Source organism: Rutidosis leptorrhynchoides, chromosome 2 (assembly GCF_046630445.1).
Source record: "Rutidosis leptorrhynchoides isolate AG116_Rl617_1_P2 chromosome 2, CSIRO_AGI_Rlap_v1, whole genome shotgun sequence".
In the NCBI taxonomy this organism is placed as follows: Eukaryota; Viridiplantae; Streptophyta; class Magnoliopsida; order Asterales; family Asteraceae; genus Rutidosis; species Rutidosis leptorrhynchoides.
In genome coordinates, this window is record NC_092334.1 from 355,117,831 (window position 1) to 355,134,677 (window position 16,847).

Here is a 16,847-nt window from a genome sequence, read left to right on the forward strand (position 1 = left end):
TGAATAATATTATTTTGTCATTAATATTATTAGTAATATCATTATTAGTATTAACATCAGTATTATTATTGTCATTATTATTATAATTATAATTATAATTATTATTATTATTATTATTATTATTATTATTATTATTATTATTATTATTATTATAATAATTATTATTATTATTATTATCATTATTATTATTATTATTATTATTATTATTATTATTATTATTATTATTATTAACATAAGTACTATTATTATTAATATTATCATTATCATTATTAGTAGTGTTATTATTAAAAATTATTATTTTTACAACTATATTATTATTATTATTATTATTATTATTATTATTATTATTATTATTATTATTATTATTATTTTTACTACTATTATCATTATTATTATTATCACAATTATATTATTATTAAAATAATCATTAATAGTAAAACTATCATTTTATCATTTTTTATCTAATTATTAGTATTATTATCTTTACTTTAGTAGTATTATAATTATAAATTTTACAAACAAAAGAGATTTATATATCAAAAGTATATTACATACTATATTTTTATATGAAAAATTATTAACTATAATAATAACTAAATTACATATAGTGTATAAAAATATTCTAAGGTATTATAAGAAATAATATAAAAGCGTATATAAATATTAATTTTAATATATTATATATACATAACAATAAGTTACCATTTAATAATATATTATAATAAATACATATACAACCTTGTTCGATTACAATTATATATTTTAATATATATACAAATGATATAGGTTCGTGAATTCAAGGCCAACCCTGCATTGTTCAATGTCATCATATGTATTTTAACTACAAAATACAGTATAGTGAGTTCATTTGCTCCCTCTTACTCTTTACATTTTTGGGACTGAGAATACATGCGCTGTTTTTACAACTGCTTTATTAAATGCTTTTGAAATATATTTTTGAACTGCGAATACATGAAATGCTTTTATAAATGTTTGACGAGATAGACGTAAGCAAAACATTCATCGAATGAATTATTATGCAGACAGAAGTTCTGTGGATTATTATTGAATTACTTGGACGTGATAATTACCACTAATTGTTGTGAATATTTTCCTCTGATTATTATTGCTTGGTAACCTAAGAATTAGAATCGGGTATGGCCCTAATTCACGCGAATCCTAAAGGTAGCTAACGAGTTTAACACCCCACCCAAAATGCTCACTAGACGGAAGAGCTAGTGGGCGTGGTGTTTAGTACTTCGAGGTTTATATATTATACAGACGAGATGTTCTATTTTGGGGATATTATTGATGTGCATTATATGTTAAGGTCGGTTACCAAGCCAAGCAATGAATGAAAAGTGAATGCTATGTATCGATAGAATGATTTTATACACAGGTTATGTGTATGATATTTGGTACACGAGATATGTGTACGGTTACTAAGATTTATGAAAATGGTTTCGTACACGAGAAAGGTGTACTGTATTTAAAAAATATCGCATGTACATTACAGGTGGGTATAGGATTCGGGCCCATTTGTACCATGCACATTTAAATCTTGTGGTCTATCAAAATTATAGAATTTTATTATTTTATGATAAACTTATGAACTCACCAACCTTTTGGTTGACACTTGAAAGATGTTTATTCTCAGGTATGAAAGAAATCTTCCACTGTGCATTTGCTCATATTAGAGATATTATTTGGAGTCATTCATGACATATTTCAAAAGACGTTGCATTCGAGTCGTCGAGTTCATCAAGATTATTACTAAGTCATTTATAATTGGATATATTATGAAATGGTATGCATGTCATCAACTTTCGATGTAATGAAAGTTTGTCTTTTAAAAACAAATGCAATGTTTGTAAAATGTATCATATAGAGGTCAAGTACCTCGCGATGTAACCAAATGTAATGAATTCGTCCAGATGAATTAGGACGGGTCACGACATGTGATATCAGAGCGGTGGTCTTAGCGAACCAGGTCTTGCATTAGTGTGTCTAAATGATAGTTGTTTAGATGCATTAGTGGGTCTGAACTTCGACCGTGTCTGCATGTCAAAAGTTTTGCTTATCATTTCGTGTCAAAAATTACCTGCTTATCATTCTTAGGGAATCACTTGCTTATCATTCTTAGTCTAGACACATCTTACTGCATTGATTGCATGAATAGTGTATAGACAAAATTCATATCTTAGCGTATCTGCTAATTCATATCTTAGCTTATCTGTTACTATAAACTTTGCCTGATATACTCCATAAATTCCTCCATAATCTATGAAATCTTTTGTTCTATATATATAAATATTCTATATAATTAGAATACCACCCGATAGCCGGAAATCACTTCATATCGAAAAATCCTTTATTCAATCATACGAAATGGAACTCACCACTAGTTCAAGTCCCTCAGATTCTGATATGGAGTTTCACTCGAGTTCCGAAAGCAGTGTGACCGGAATGGATAAACCAATTAGCCATCATCTATTCTGGATGAATTAGGGATGGGTTCGTAGTCTACTTAATCATTGGAGACAAGAAGAAGGTGATCCTTTCCATCAACCGAATTCACCTCTTGGCGATGAACCTGAGGCACTTACCGGCGAACCAGTCTGAAACACCATTTTCACCCTCATTTCTTGAATATCTCGCCATGATTATATACTATCTCAAACTCAGAACCTTATTCATCCACTCGTTCCAATCGTCAACCATCCCGGAATAATGGAAGAAGTCAACGAGTTTTGCGCCCAAGTTGTAGCCTTAGAAAATATGGTGCAAAACATACCAGCTTCAGCAACATCACCGACACCAACAGCACCATCAGTAACAGCACCAGTACCATCAAAAATCCATGCCTCAACATCTCATTCTGTACCTCGAGTATAATCATCGTTCTACATATTGTTCTACATCAATTATCTTTGTGATTATGTAATCTCTAAAGTTTTAGAGATTATTTATTCTAGTTCCAACCAAAAACTAAATGAGATTAATATCATATTAACTCATTAAATTCATGATTATATCTGAAGAAAATATATATGTATATAGGTTTTCATAATGATTGTAATAAAATAAAAAAAATTCTTTTGTACAAACTGTTAATGGTGAAAATATTTTAACGGGTAGCTAATACCCGAGGAATATTTAGAGTTCACATTAATAAGTTACACTGTACATTCTTTCAAATCTGATTCAACATTCATTTACTATCCTACTTACATCCACCGGTGCACGTATCCGTTCACCACAGAATAACCATTTTCATTCAATTTCATATTTGGATTTTGACCTATCAGAATCCGACAAATGGCATAATGAAAAAAACATTGGACAAAATAAAATTTGTTAGAAACAAACAAATTAACTATGAGAAATTTTGTTAAGAATCCACGCTAACAAAATCCTAGCTAACTGTTCCTAGCTAACTGTTAATTCCTTATTGTACATTTAATTATCGCAATTTATTTTATCGCAATTTAATTCTCCCAATTTTATTTATTGTCATTTACATTCTGTTATTTATTTTACGCATTTTATTTATCATCATTTAAATACTGTTATTTACGCATTTTAAATATCGGGACACGTATACAAGGTTTTGACATATCATATCGACGCATCTATATATATTATTTGGAATAACCATAGACATTCTATATGCAGTAATGATAGAGTTAGCTATACAGGGTTGAGGTTGATTATACAATAATATATATACTTTGAGTTGTAATCGAGTCTGAGACATGTACACGGGTCACGATACGTATTAATTATTTCGAATATTATATATTAAACTATATATGAATTATTGGACTGTTAACTATGGACTATCGACTGTGGACTAATAACATTGGACAATTAAAATGAATTAAAATATTGATTATAACATACGAAACTAAACATTTCTTCAAATTTGCCACTTGATTTCATCTTAAACCTCGTTTGTATCTTGACGATTACAATCTGCATTCAAACCTTTCATGATTCTTGAAAACATCTCAATCGAGAGGATGAACCAACCGCACTTCATCTACGGAAGAAAGATTTATGCATATAGTTATGCACCTGAAAACACTCGAAACCTGAGTAAACGTTTAACACGTATCTGTGCTAGCTCTTTTTGGAGTTGTTATTACCGAAAATAACTTTGCAATCCCTTTCCAAATTAGTCAATTTTGTCATAGCTCCAGCATGACAACTTTGACTTTTCATTCGGATTAACCTTATTATAACTTTGATATATAGGTTTGCCTTTCGTCAACGTCACCGGGGAACCGATTATATCCCACCCCATTATCGATAAACTTACCAGCAACTTCATCACTCATTGGCTTAAGTGCCTCCAAAAAAAAAAAAAAAACCATTATACTTGTTCATTAAAACCCTATCGTATACTCATCCACATCCTGTAACGAGAATTACCATACCAATTCCCGGGAATCGGTAATCCGTACTTTGAAAACTCACAGCAAGTCTACATCAACAGTTATATGTATACATATAACATTTATCTCTTAGAATTATGATCTTCCATTCTGAAATTCTGAAAAACACCCAGTTTACGAATCAATTTTTCTGAGATTTGAAAAAGCTGATGAAGCAGTGAAAACTGAAGACTGCCTTAATAGTCAAAAGTTTGATAATAAAGAATGGAGTGTTGAAAAAGCTCAAAGATTTTGATACTGAAAAATGAATTGAGCAAATCATGAAGGAGACTCTGAACAAATCACAAGGACTAAACTTGTACATAAAGAATCCTGATGATTCTATTTCTGATGAAATCTTTAGCGAATATCTTACTCCTTAATCGCTCTAAATCATCGTGAATGAATTTCTTCATCACAATTTGATTCTAAAATTCTAAGATATCATCGTATTTTTCATTATAAATATCCTCGATATTTCTGAAGATATTTTTATAACTATTCTTATCTGAAATCATTAATCTCTTCGCGCTATCAGTGTTACATCATATAAGAAACTGTTAGTTTCTATATTCTGTAAACTTTCGAGTTTAAACTATGAATGTTTTTTGAAGTAGTGTTGGAAATTGATGCATGAGTTAGTATAATATAATGACACTTGATCAATGTGATTATATTACAGTGAGTCATGCCGAGTTTCTAATGGAACGTGATGATTCACAGACCATAACGTCATTATGTGCCATGTTACACGACTCTTACATTCTATCTAACCTCTAAACATATCAAGAACATATTTTCTTGATAATTCTATCTTTTCTCTTGAATTCTGGTAACTTAACCAATCAAGATCGTGCTATTACAATCTCTCAATTGAAACGTTAGTCATGTTCATACGAAACTTAATATCTACAAATTCTAGACCATTATTCGCTTGACTTAAAGTCAGGAAGAGAAAACCAAAGAATGGGACTCTAAAAATATAAAGGAAGCGAAAGGGATGGATTTATAGTGAAAGATCCGACATAGCAATCGAAACGGATTATCGCATTTAAGCAAAGAGGATCTTAATTTCCTTAATTATTAAAGAATCAAATCTTTTAGATTTCGAAGATTTTCTTTAGATTCCTTGAATTCCGGAAATCAACCATGACTATGTCAAAAGTCAAATCTCTATCTCAGTCTTTTGTGACAGCTTCACTAGTACGCTTCACATATTCGAATAGTTTTATCTATATTAATCATTAATGATAAAACTCTATTTATCAACTCATATTCATCATGAAAACATACTTATTGTCAGCCATGACCACCACATTCAAATTTCGTGACGAAATTTCTTTAACGGGTAGGTACTGTGACGACCCGAAAATTTCCGATCAAATTTAAACTTGATCTTTATATGTTTCCAACACGATAAGCAAAGTCTGTTATGTTGCGTCTTAAAATTTTTGAACTATTTTTGTAGATTCATTTGACTTCGACCATTTCCGACGATTCACGAACAATTAATTGTAAATAGATATGTGTGTATGTATATATATATATATAATAATTCGAAATATAATTTGAAGTTATTAAAAAATTTAATAAAATAAAAACAGGATATTATAATAATTATTATTTAAAATATATCTCTATATATAAATAAAATATATTAAAAATAAATATTAAATGATTATAATACTCGTTTGATGTTTCGATTGATATTAAGCAAGTTAAATTCAAACTTATGTAATTTTAAAATAAACGGTGATACGAAAATGGGTTATATAAGTTATAGGCTTATTAAAAGTATATTTAGGATCTAATTATTTAATTTTAACACTTTTTATATTTTACCCTTAAATGAGAGGGACAGTTGATGTAATTTTTATTTATTAAATTAATGATTGAATTTTATACCATAATGACCAAAATAAATAAACATAGTTAATTTAAAAATATGGAATTTTTCCGAAGACTCTTTATCCGCCACTAATTACTATCAACGGAGCACGAAACCCAGTCATCAAAATAGTGTCGGCAGAATTATAGTAATAATATCTATGAATTGAATTATTAATCATAAAAATTCACTGTTTGCTTTTGATTACTGAATCCATCTATTATTATCTTATATATACATACTAGTACTAGAAATGGAGAGATATATCTTCTTCTTATTTATTCTCCGTAAACCATCAAACCCGATCAACACCCTTGGCGTATCACTACAACCTTCATCGACGACCACCAAACAACCACCTTCCATCTATTCCTCCCTCTTCTTTTTCGTGACAAAACCACCTTAACCGATGAATCACCGTCACCTTTCATGACCATCAAACTCCACCATCACTTCCAATCGTAAGCTTGTCTCTTTCGTCAAACGCAAACCTACAAACCCCACCATCTTAACCCGCTTATACGCTGCTATGATCAACCATTAAACCATCATCACTCTTATACATTACTACAAATTGTTGGACTGTTTTCAGTTCAAACCAGTCACTAAATCATCCTCCTTCCATCACAACCGTAGACCACCTTAACACCACCTCCATCACGATCCTGTTTGCTGCAGCTATACCCACAATGAAACCCAATCCAAGACGAAACCCACTTCTGCTACAGTCCTGGGTTTCTGTTTTAGATGAACAACCAACCAAACCACCTTCCACGATCACCATCCACGCACACCATAATCATCGACACAACTACCAATATTTGAAGACCACCATCAAACTAACAAAACCTGAAAAATTACTTTTGTGCCCTTATTATCCTGTTTTGTTATTCGAGAATGAAACCCACTGACCTACTACATACTTAAACGCGTTCCTCTTTTGTTTCTACTACTTCTGTCAACTGCAACTGCTGTTGCTTCCTTCTGTTTCATTTCTATATTGTAACGACATGATGAGGATGATGAATAGTGGAGATGATGTTGACGAACGATGGCGAGGTGAAAGAAGATGATGATGAGCGTTATTGATGGATCGAAAAACCCTATGTACCATCGTGAGATTTTTCTGTTAATCAATGGTGAACTAGTACTCCTAATCGGTTATTGTATCTGCTCACCCTCATAAGAACCGAAAACCATTTAGGGTTGTTAATGGGTTGTTGAGATCCAGTAAACCATTTGGTGTTTCATTGAGCTTGGTGGACTAATTAATCTGACATATGGGCTAAAAGGGAAACAGATTGCTAACGGGTTAAATAAATACAAGTTTGATTATAATCAGGAAATATAGATTAGCTTGGATGGTTTGAGTCTTTGTTGGGTGAACGAGAGGTCATGGGTTCGAGCCCCATCAGTGGCGTATATTTTTTTAGGCTTTTCTTCAAAGGTTGATATCCTTCATCATCATTATTATTATTATTAGTATTATAATTATTATTATTATTAACGTTTAGTTATTATTAACTAATATCATTAAGTATTATTATTATTATTATTATTATTATTATTATTATTATTATTATTATTATTAATATTAACATCATTATGATTAATATGAATATTGTTAAGTATTATAAATACATAGATTAAAGATTTTGAATAATATTATTTTGTCGTTAATATTATTAGTAATATCATTATTAGTATTAACATCAGTATTATTATTGTCATTATTATTATTATTATTATTATTATTATTATTATTATTATTATTATTAACATAAGTACTATTATTATTAATATTATCATTATCATTATTAGTAGTGTTATTATTAAAAATTATTATTTTTAAAACTATATTATTATTAATATTAATATTATTATTTTTACTACTATTATCATTATTATTATTATTACAATTATATTATTATTAAAAGAATTATTAATAGTAAAACTATCATTTTATCATTTTTTAATCTAATTATTAGTATTATTATCTTTACTTTGGTAGTATTATAATTATAAATTTTACAAACAAAAGAGATTTATGTATCAAAAGTATATTACATACTATATTTTTATATGAAAAATTATTAACTATAATAATAACTAAATTCCCATAGTGTATAAAAATATTCTAAGGAATTATAAGAAATAATATAAAACATATATAAATATTAATTTTAATATATTATATATACATAACAATAAGTTACCATCTAATAATATATTATAATAAATACATATACAACCTTGTTCGATTACAATTATATATTTTAATATATATACAAATTATATAGGTTCGTGAATCCAAGGCCAACCCTGCATTGTTCAATGTCATCATATGTATTTTTACTACAAAATACAGTATAGTGAGTTCATTTGCTCCCTTTTACTCTTTACATTTTTGGGACTGAGAATACATGAGCTGTTTTTACAACTGCTTTATTAAATGCTTTTGAAATATATTTTTGAACTGCGAATACATGAAATGCTTTTATACATGTTTGACGAGATAGACACAAGTAAAACATTCCTCGAATGAATTATTATGTAGACAGAAGTTCTGTGGATTATTATTGAATTAGTTGGACGTGATAATTGCCACTAATTGTTGTGAATTATTTCCCCTGATTATTATTGCTTGGTAACCTAAGAAATAGAATCGGGTATGGCCCTAATTCACGCGAATCCTAAAGGTAGCTATCAGGTTTAACACCCCCACCCAGAATGTTCACTAGACGGAAGAGCTAGTGGGCGTGGTGTTTAGTACTTCGAGGTTTATATATTATACAGACGAGATGTTCTATTTTGGGGATATTATTGATGCGCATTATATGTTAAGGTCGGTTACCAAGCCAAGCAATGAATGAAAAGTGAATGTTATGTATCGAGAGAATGATTTTATACACAGGTTATGTGTATGATATTTGGTACACGAGATATGTGTACGGTTACTAAGATTTATGAAAATGGTTTCGTACACGGGAAAGGTGTACTGTATTTAAAAAAAATATCGCATGTACATTACAGGTGGGTATAGGATTCGGGCCCATTTGTACCATGCACATTTAAATCTTGTGGTCTATCAAAATTACAGAATTTTATTATTTTATGATAAACTTATGAACTCACCAACCTTTTAGTTGACACTTGAAAGCATGTTTATTCTCAGGTATGAAAGAAATCTTCCGCTGTGCATTTGCTCATATTAGAGATATTATTTGGAGTCATTCATGACATATTTCAAAAGACGTTGCATTTGAGTCGTCGAGTTCATCAAGATTATTACTAAGTCATTTATAATTAGATATATTATGAAATGGTATGCATGCCGTCAAATTTTGATGTAATGAAAGTTTGTCTTTTAAAAATGAATGCAATGTTTGTAAAATGTATCATATAGAGGTCAAGTACCTCGCGATGTAACCAAATGTAATGAATTCTTCCAGATGGATTAGGACGGGTCACGAAAATGTGTGCCCCATCAGCGTGTCCTAATGGCTCTTTTCTAGCCGTTGATAAATTGCAGCAGAATTATAGCCGTTGATTATAATTATTGCGAATAGCCTTAATCCCTTCAATTACCACTATAAATAGAATCAGTTTTAATTCAATTTCACATTACTCATTCGCATTCATCTGCCATTCTATTAAAGCATTACTCGCACAAATTACCACTTAATCTTCTCGACGCTTATCATTCACACTCTTTTTTCATCATCTCCTTACTTATTTTTAATTTCAACATTTGCATATATCACCAATGGCTTTTCCTTCTACTCCTCAGTCTTCTTCCGCCATCAATGCGGATAAATTCTCATCGTATATGACAGATGAGAAGATCGAGCAATTTAAAATTAACTATCCGCTATTGGATCCGTTCATGCCAATTGCTCCTGCTGAGAATGAGAGAGCTAACAATCCTCCTGAAGGGATGATTGCGGTCTATGAAACATCCATGTTTCAAGGAAATCTAAGATTTCCACCAACCGACTTCTTTTTGGGCGTCTGCGATTCATACAGCATCACCATCGCCTAATTGCACCCCTACGCAGTTGCTAAAATTGTTTTATTTGAAATGTATTGCAGGGCGATCAATGAGCAACCCTTACTTGATGTGTTTCGCAAATTCAATACCATCACACCAACCGACCGCGGATGGTTTACTTTTAAGTCACGCAATGTCATAATTAAAACTCCAAAGGCGTCTATTGGAGATTGGCGCAAATCATTCTTTTTTATTAAGGCTGAAGCGTTGCGCAATTATCAAAACCTTCGTTGCTAGATGCTGGATCTTAATCAAAGCGCACTTGGACGCAATGACCTTGATGAGCTCGGTGAAAAATTATTGGCCGAAGTCAAAAATGTACGCTCGGTAGTTCTTCAATATAGCCATATTCCACTGCACTTGGGGCGAGTCTCAGTGTATTGGCCGTGGAATAATTACAATGTCACTCTTCATGATGCAACCAATAGAGGTATTTATCGCAGCGTTATTTTTTACACAAAACATATGCAGGTTTGCACATTACATATTAACACGCTCTATTTCATTCAGAGATCTTTCTCTCTGATTTAATGGTACTAGAAGATGTGTCGCGCTGCAAAGCGATTTGTCGTCCTAAAGAAGGTAGCAGCTCTACCGCAGCTATTGAGGAGCCAGTTCTGAATATGCTAACAATTCAAGAAGGTAAACGGAAAAGAAGGAGCATAAGCGATCCCTCCGTGCAAGAAAGTAGGCACAAACTTCCACGCATTACTCCCATTGCAGAGGAAGTGTCCGGGAAGGGCAAAGACAAAAGTATGTTATATTTTTGCGCCATAAATACGCTATTTTATTTGCCATTTACTCTTGCACCAATTAAATTTTATATCCTTTATATTGTAGTAGATCCTGTTGATCTAATAGCGGATACAGAAGAAACAGAAGAGGAACCATTCATTAGTCATGATCTTCCTTTTGAGGAGTTTAGCGATCCACAAATTCAAAACATCTTCTCATCGTCGTATAATCCTATCAAATCAATTCATATTGATAATTTTATGGCGAGTCTGAATGTTAGTGATGATGCGGCTGCAGATCAACTTAAACGCTTACAAGATGCTATACCCACAGGATGTGCATAACGAGTATCGAAAACTCAGTAACCTTGCTGCGGAAAACGAAAGCATTCAAAACTGCTTTAATTCTGTCAGCTCATTATTTGATTTTGTTAGACGCCACGAAGCTATTACAGCAGCGCTTGGCGCTAAAAAGGCATCAAATGAAATTCTGCGATCAATAATTCTCCAAATTGAGCAAGACAAGCTGCAGTTATCATGGGATCTTGAAAAGTCTCAAACTGCGTTAAAAGAAATACAAGAAGCCAATGCTCAACTTTCAGCCGCTATTCCTCAGCCAACCGAAGAGACTGAGTGCGCAGAAGAACAATTCAACAAGCTAGTCAAGCATTTACCTGAATTAAGTCAAAAGATTATGGATTCGGCGCCTGTAACCGAAAAATTTCATCACTATTTACATGCTTTAAACATTGTCTCACGATGCGAGTTTCTAGAGCTTTTGCTAAAGGTTACCAATATTGCTACGCCATTGCCTAAAGAGGTGTTAAAAGAAGTATGCCCACTGGAGGATGCCCGTGAAGCATATAAGCAATGCGCAGCAGAAATTGAAGATTGACATTCCTGTGCAATTTTAGCCACAGAGAAAACGTAACCGCAGAAGATATTATAAAGTTAAAGTTGTAAATTTTTCTGCATTTTTTTGTTGTTCGCTACGCATACGTACGCATTTTTTCTTGTAACCCTGTGTATATATTTTGACACAATTCTTTTGCAATTTAATAAAGATTCTCTTTTGTATATCTCAGTTGCAACTGTTTTATTTATATAGCGCTTTGTTCCATTTATATTCGCAATCGCTAGACTTGTCCTTTGCGATTTTAATCGTTCATTATTGTGCACATAATAAAGATTTACTTTCACGAAACAATCTTTTAATTGTATAATATCAATATACGCTGCGAATCTTTCAAGTCCACCGAAACGATCCTTGGGCAAAATATTGCGTTTAAAATACGCCAAATGTGTTATTGCGAAGCATCTAAGTTGGGCGAATTCACAACTTAGGAATTTAAAATACAAGTTCCCATCATTTCGCAAACACTTAATTAAAATTTTTGTTCCAATTTAGCGGGCTATTCCATCACGTTATGACTACTACTGCATTTTAATACGGAGAGCTATTACAAAAGAAATATGCAACAATGTTTGGCAAATACTTTCTTTATTACTTATGCGTGCCTTAAACACAACATTCTTACACTAATTATGAAAAAATATCATACAAATAACCTTCACATAAGGCAACATTTTTCAAAACTTTTCACAATTATTCTTTTTACTGCAGTAATATTTGTCAAATTTTGCAGATATCGCAATGAAGTACTTGACTTTGCCATTGTTACCTATCAAATTTTCATGCCATGCATGACCATTTGAATGAACTTTTCAATCTGCGTAATCCCTTTGCAAAAGCTTGTAAATTACGCATAAAAGTTATCGCCATCAAACTGTTATTGCTTTTTGTATTTGGCATTTTTGCAGCAGAATAAACTGCATTTTGCATTATATGCTCAATTGCCATTGTTTGTCGATTCACATTTTTCTGTGCAGTGATTAACACACAAATTGGCTCGCTTTCTGCAGATGTTATTGTCGCTATTCCTTTGCATGTTGCAAACTTAACCATTCCATGAACGGTGGATGAAATAACACCCAAATTACATAGCGCAATACGCCCTAGCAAGATATTGAAGCATGAAGTGGTTCGCATAACATATAGATTTAAAGTTGCCTTTCACGTTCATTTTGCATTCACCTCATCAGTTAACTCAACATTCAATTCCAACTGCTCAAAAGGCCATGTTGCTTCGCCAGAAAACCCAGATAATGACATTGCGGTTGGTTACAATTTTACTTTAATGTCCTCTGGCAATTTATTGAAACATTGCTCATACATGACATCAACGTTACTTCCAGTATCAATGTGCACTTTTTTGATAAGAATTGCTGAATTCGCAATCTTACATGAAATGATTATTGGGTCATCATATAATCCGCAATGTTACACCAGTGGGAATGTTGTTAGTGCAAATTGCCATTTTTCAAGAACGTCTTCAGCTTTTCTTTTCTGCGCAAAATTGTTTATTTGCACCATATTAATTACCTTGATTTCTTGCAAATTTTCTTCCTTTCCCACAATTTTTGCGCCCAAATTTTTGACAGCAGGAGCCTTTCGCTCTTGTTGAATAGCTACACTATCATTTGGCGTCTTAGGTATGTTATTCAAACTTTGCGCAATCATTGCATCTGTGGAACTTGCTACTTGATCAGTTAAGAGGTGATTCAACTTGCCCTGCGTGTGGCTTCTGCAATTAATTCAACTAGATCGCGGAATCTGTTTGTGTCATGACCGTAATCACCATGAAAAACACAAAACTTAGATTTATTACGTCTATTGTTTTTTGACAACGGTGGTTGATTTGGGAAGATTTTCGCAATCCTTTCTTGCATCAAAATCTCTTTTGGCGTTTTAGATAACGCTTGAATAATACTGAAAGAATCATTACTCCACTTCCTTGTTGAATTGCGATCACGATTATTATACCCATGGTTACCATTGTCACTATTATTGCGCTGTCGATCATTACGCTGGTAACCGCCATTGTCATTCCTTCACTGATAGCCTGATCCAAGATTGTTATCACGGTAATTATTCTGATTACCATCACGATAATAATCATGGCCATCTAGCCAGTTTCTTTCCTTTCCCCAATTGCAGTTTTGTGTAATGTTGCTATCTTCGCCACAGCGAATGTAATCATAAGTTTCCTGCATAACCTTTGCAAAGGTCTGCGGCACATCCCTACGCAATATTTCCACTAATGTGGGATGTTTCTGCAGAATAATTGGGTGGACAAACTCGGAGATTTTTTGATCTTCATGCAGGTTTGGTATTTTCTGACATTCATAAACATAGCGTGTAAGCAAGCCACCTAGCGTTTCTTTGATCCCTTGCTTGATATCATGGCACTCAATGTGCATCTTCTTTTGTGGCAATAAATTTTGAAACTGCAGCACAAATTTCTCGCGCAGATCAATGAATCCTGCAATACTACGCGCGCTAAAATTGTGGAACCACTCCCGCGCTAAACCTTGAAAGACTATAGGGAAAACTCTGCATGCGACAGGCTCGTCCCAATTGTACTTACTAACGACTCCCTCGAACCGCTGCAAAAAATTTACGGATCGGTTAAGCCTGAATACACGCCCAAAGTTGCAGGCACAATTGGCGGTGTCATCATCGGATAATCAGAAATATGCGGGACAAATATGTCTATCACCGAAGTAAGTTTTGTCGCTGTTTTAGTTCGCGTTTCCTTTGTTTCTGCACAGTACCTCTCAATCATCTTTTAAATTACATAAGGTTGACCAAACTTATGTTGCATATCTTTTGGCGCAATCTTACGAAATATGTCTGCTAAAAACAATTGGGCATTTTCTTTCTCTATAGCCTGTGACGTTTCACCCTCTTCCATATATTGTGGAATTGGTGTTCCAGGCCTTTTGCGTTTAAGTTTTGTAACTTCAATAATTTCAGGATCACTCTATGAATTATCAGAAAGTTGGTGCTGGACCTTTGAATGTTTCACCTTCTTTAAAAGCATCACATGCGATCCAAACGCACTGCGACCATGTGTATTTTCAATAAAATCATTGCTATTTATGATTAATTGCTGCTTTCGTGACAATGTGTCATTAAGCGGCCACTCGTAATTTGAAGGAATATGAAGGTCAAGGCCCTTCTCTTGAAGTAATTGTCGCTCCTCTAAAGGCATTATAACACGCTTTGTAGTTTGAACTGCTGCATATTTTTCTGCGTTATTGCTCGTACCATTCGTAATGCTTTCAACTGCTGAGCTTTTATCTGCATTCCCTTAAGAATTAGCAGGATTAGCCTTCGTAGCATTTTCTTCGCGCTGACTTACAGCTTGTTGAATATTGCGTTTGCCTGTATTTGACTTTTCAATTACAACATTTTGTTGCGTTCCTTCATTAGCGATGGAGTTTCATGATGATTTTGCAAGAAAATCTTTTTTTTGCTTACTGATCTCAGGACTTGCCTGAAAATCAAATGACGTTGAACTTCAAAAATCACAGATATCAGCCGTGTTACTATTCTTCTTTTTATTGTGTATTGTCTTTTTAGACTTAATGACTTCAATTAAATGTAAAAAACCTGCAAATCATCGAACACGAACATGAATACAATTGAATTCGCAATTAAATCATTCAATAACACAGAATAGATCTATCGAATTCAATTTTTAATTCATGTCCAACGGATGGCGTCAATTGATCAATCCTAAATTACATGTTTAGATCTAATTTAGGAATTGAGTGCAATGAGGGGTGGATGGTGGTGTTGATAATATTTTTGGGACCTTATGATCATCTTTCACTTAGATTCAAGTGATCAATCACCATGTCCCGGTCTTGATCGCATTAGTTTGGCTTGATTATGATTAAGGCTTGGGCGTATTCACAAGCGAACCATAAAAACCTTAGCAATTGCACAGAATCAACAACCTAAAATGAGAGGCCAAGCTCCCTATTTAGGTTGGGAATATTTGCGGAACCAATGATTGCACAACACCGACATACCCGCAATGTTTGTGTGGGACATCTTCGCACACTTTCTTTCTGCGATCTTCTGTAATGTTTTAGGCGCAACGCGTAAATGCTAAATCATATCCGCGGTTCTGTTTGTACTTGCATTTAAATTGCCTTTCGCACTTGAAAAATACATATATATGCCTATATATATGATCAGGGTTGCATACTGAGATGTATACAAGCCAAAGTGAATTTAATCATTTTAAAATACAAGTTTTTATGAATCCACTCTTGAAAATCAATTTTCTTTTTCATTAAATGTGATATGCTGTTAAGTAAATCACCATTTTGATTATCCCTGAAGAAAATTATGAACCCTTGAAACAAGATATCAATCAGTTACCTCCATCTATCGTAACTACTGAAATATTATCCCAGGAAGTTAACATGAAATCAAAAGCTCCCCTAAAAAGATAGTATCTAAAGCATTCAGTTGCTCCCCCTAGAAAGAATATACTCCCTCTAAACACAAGATCTCAGGTCTAAGTACCAATAGAAGGAGGGAAACTAAGCATTATACTCCACCATGCTAATTTGTTGGATCAAGAACGTTAGTCTAACTTCATCTAAATGTTTAGTGAACATGTCAGCTAATTGCACTTTTGTAGGCACGAAGAATAATTCTATATCTCCATGTTCTACATGGTCCTTGATAGAATGATAACAAATATCTATGTGTTTGGTCTTAGAGTGCTGGACCGGGTTGCTAGTAATTGCAATTGCACTTTGTGAATCACAGTATATCAGGGTCTTAGTGATCTTAAAGCCATAGTCTAATAGTTGAG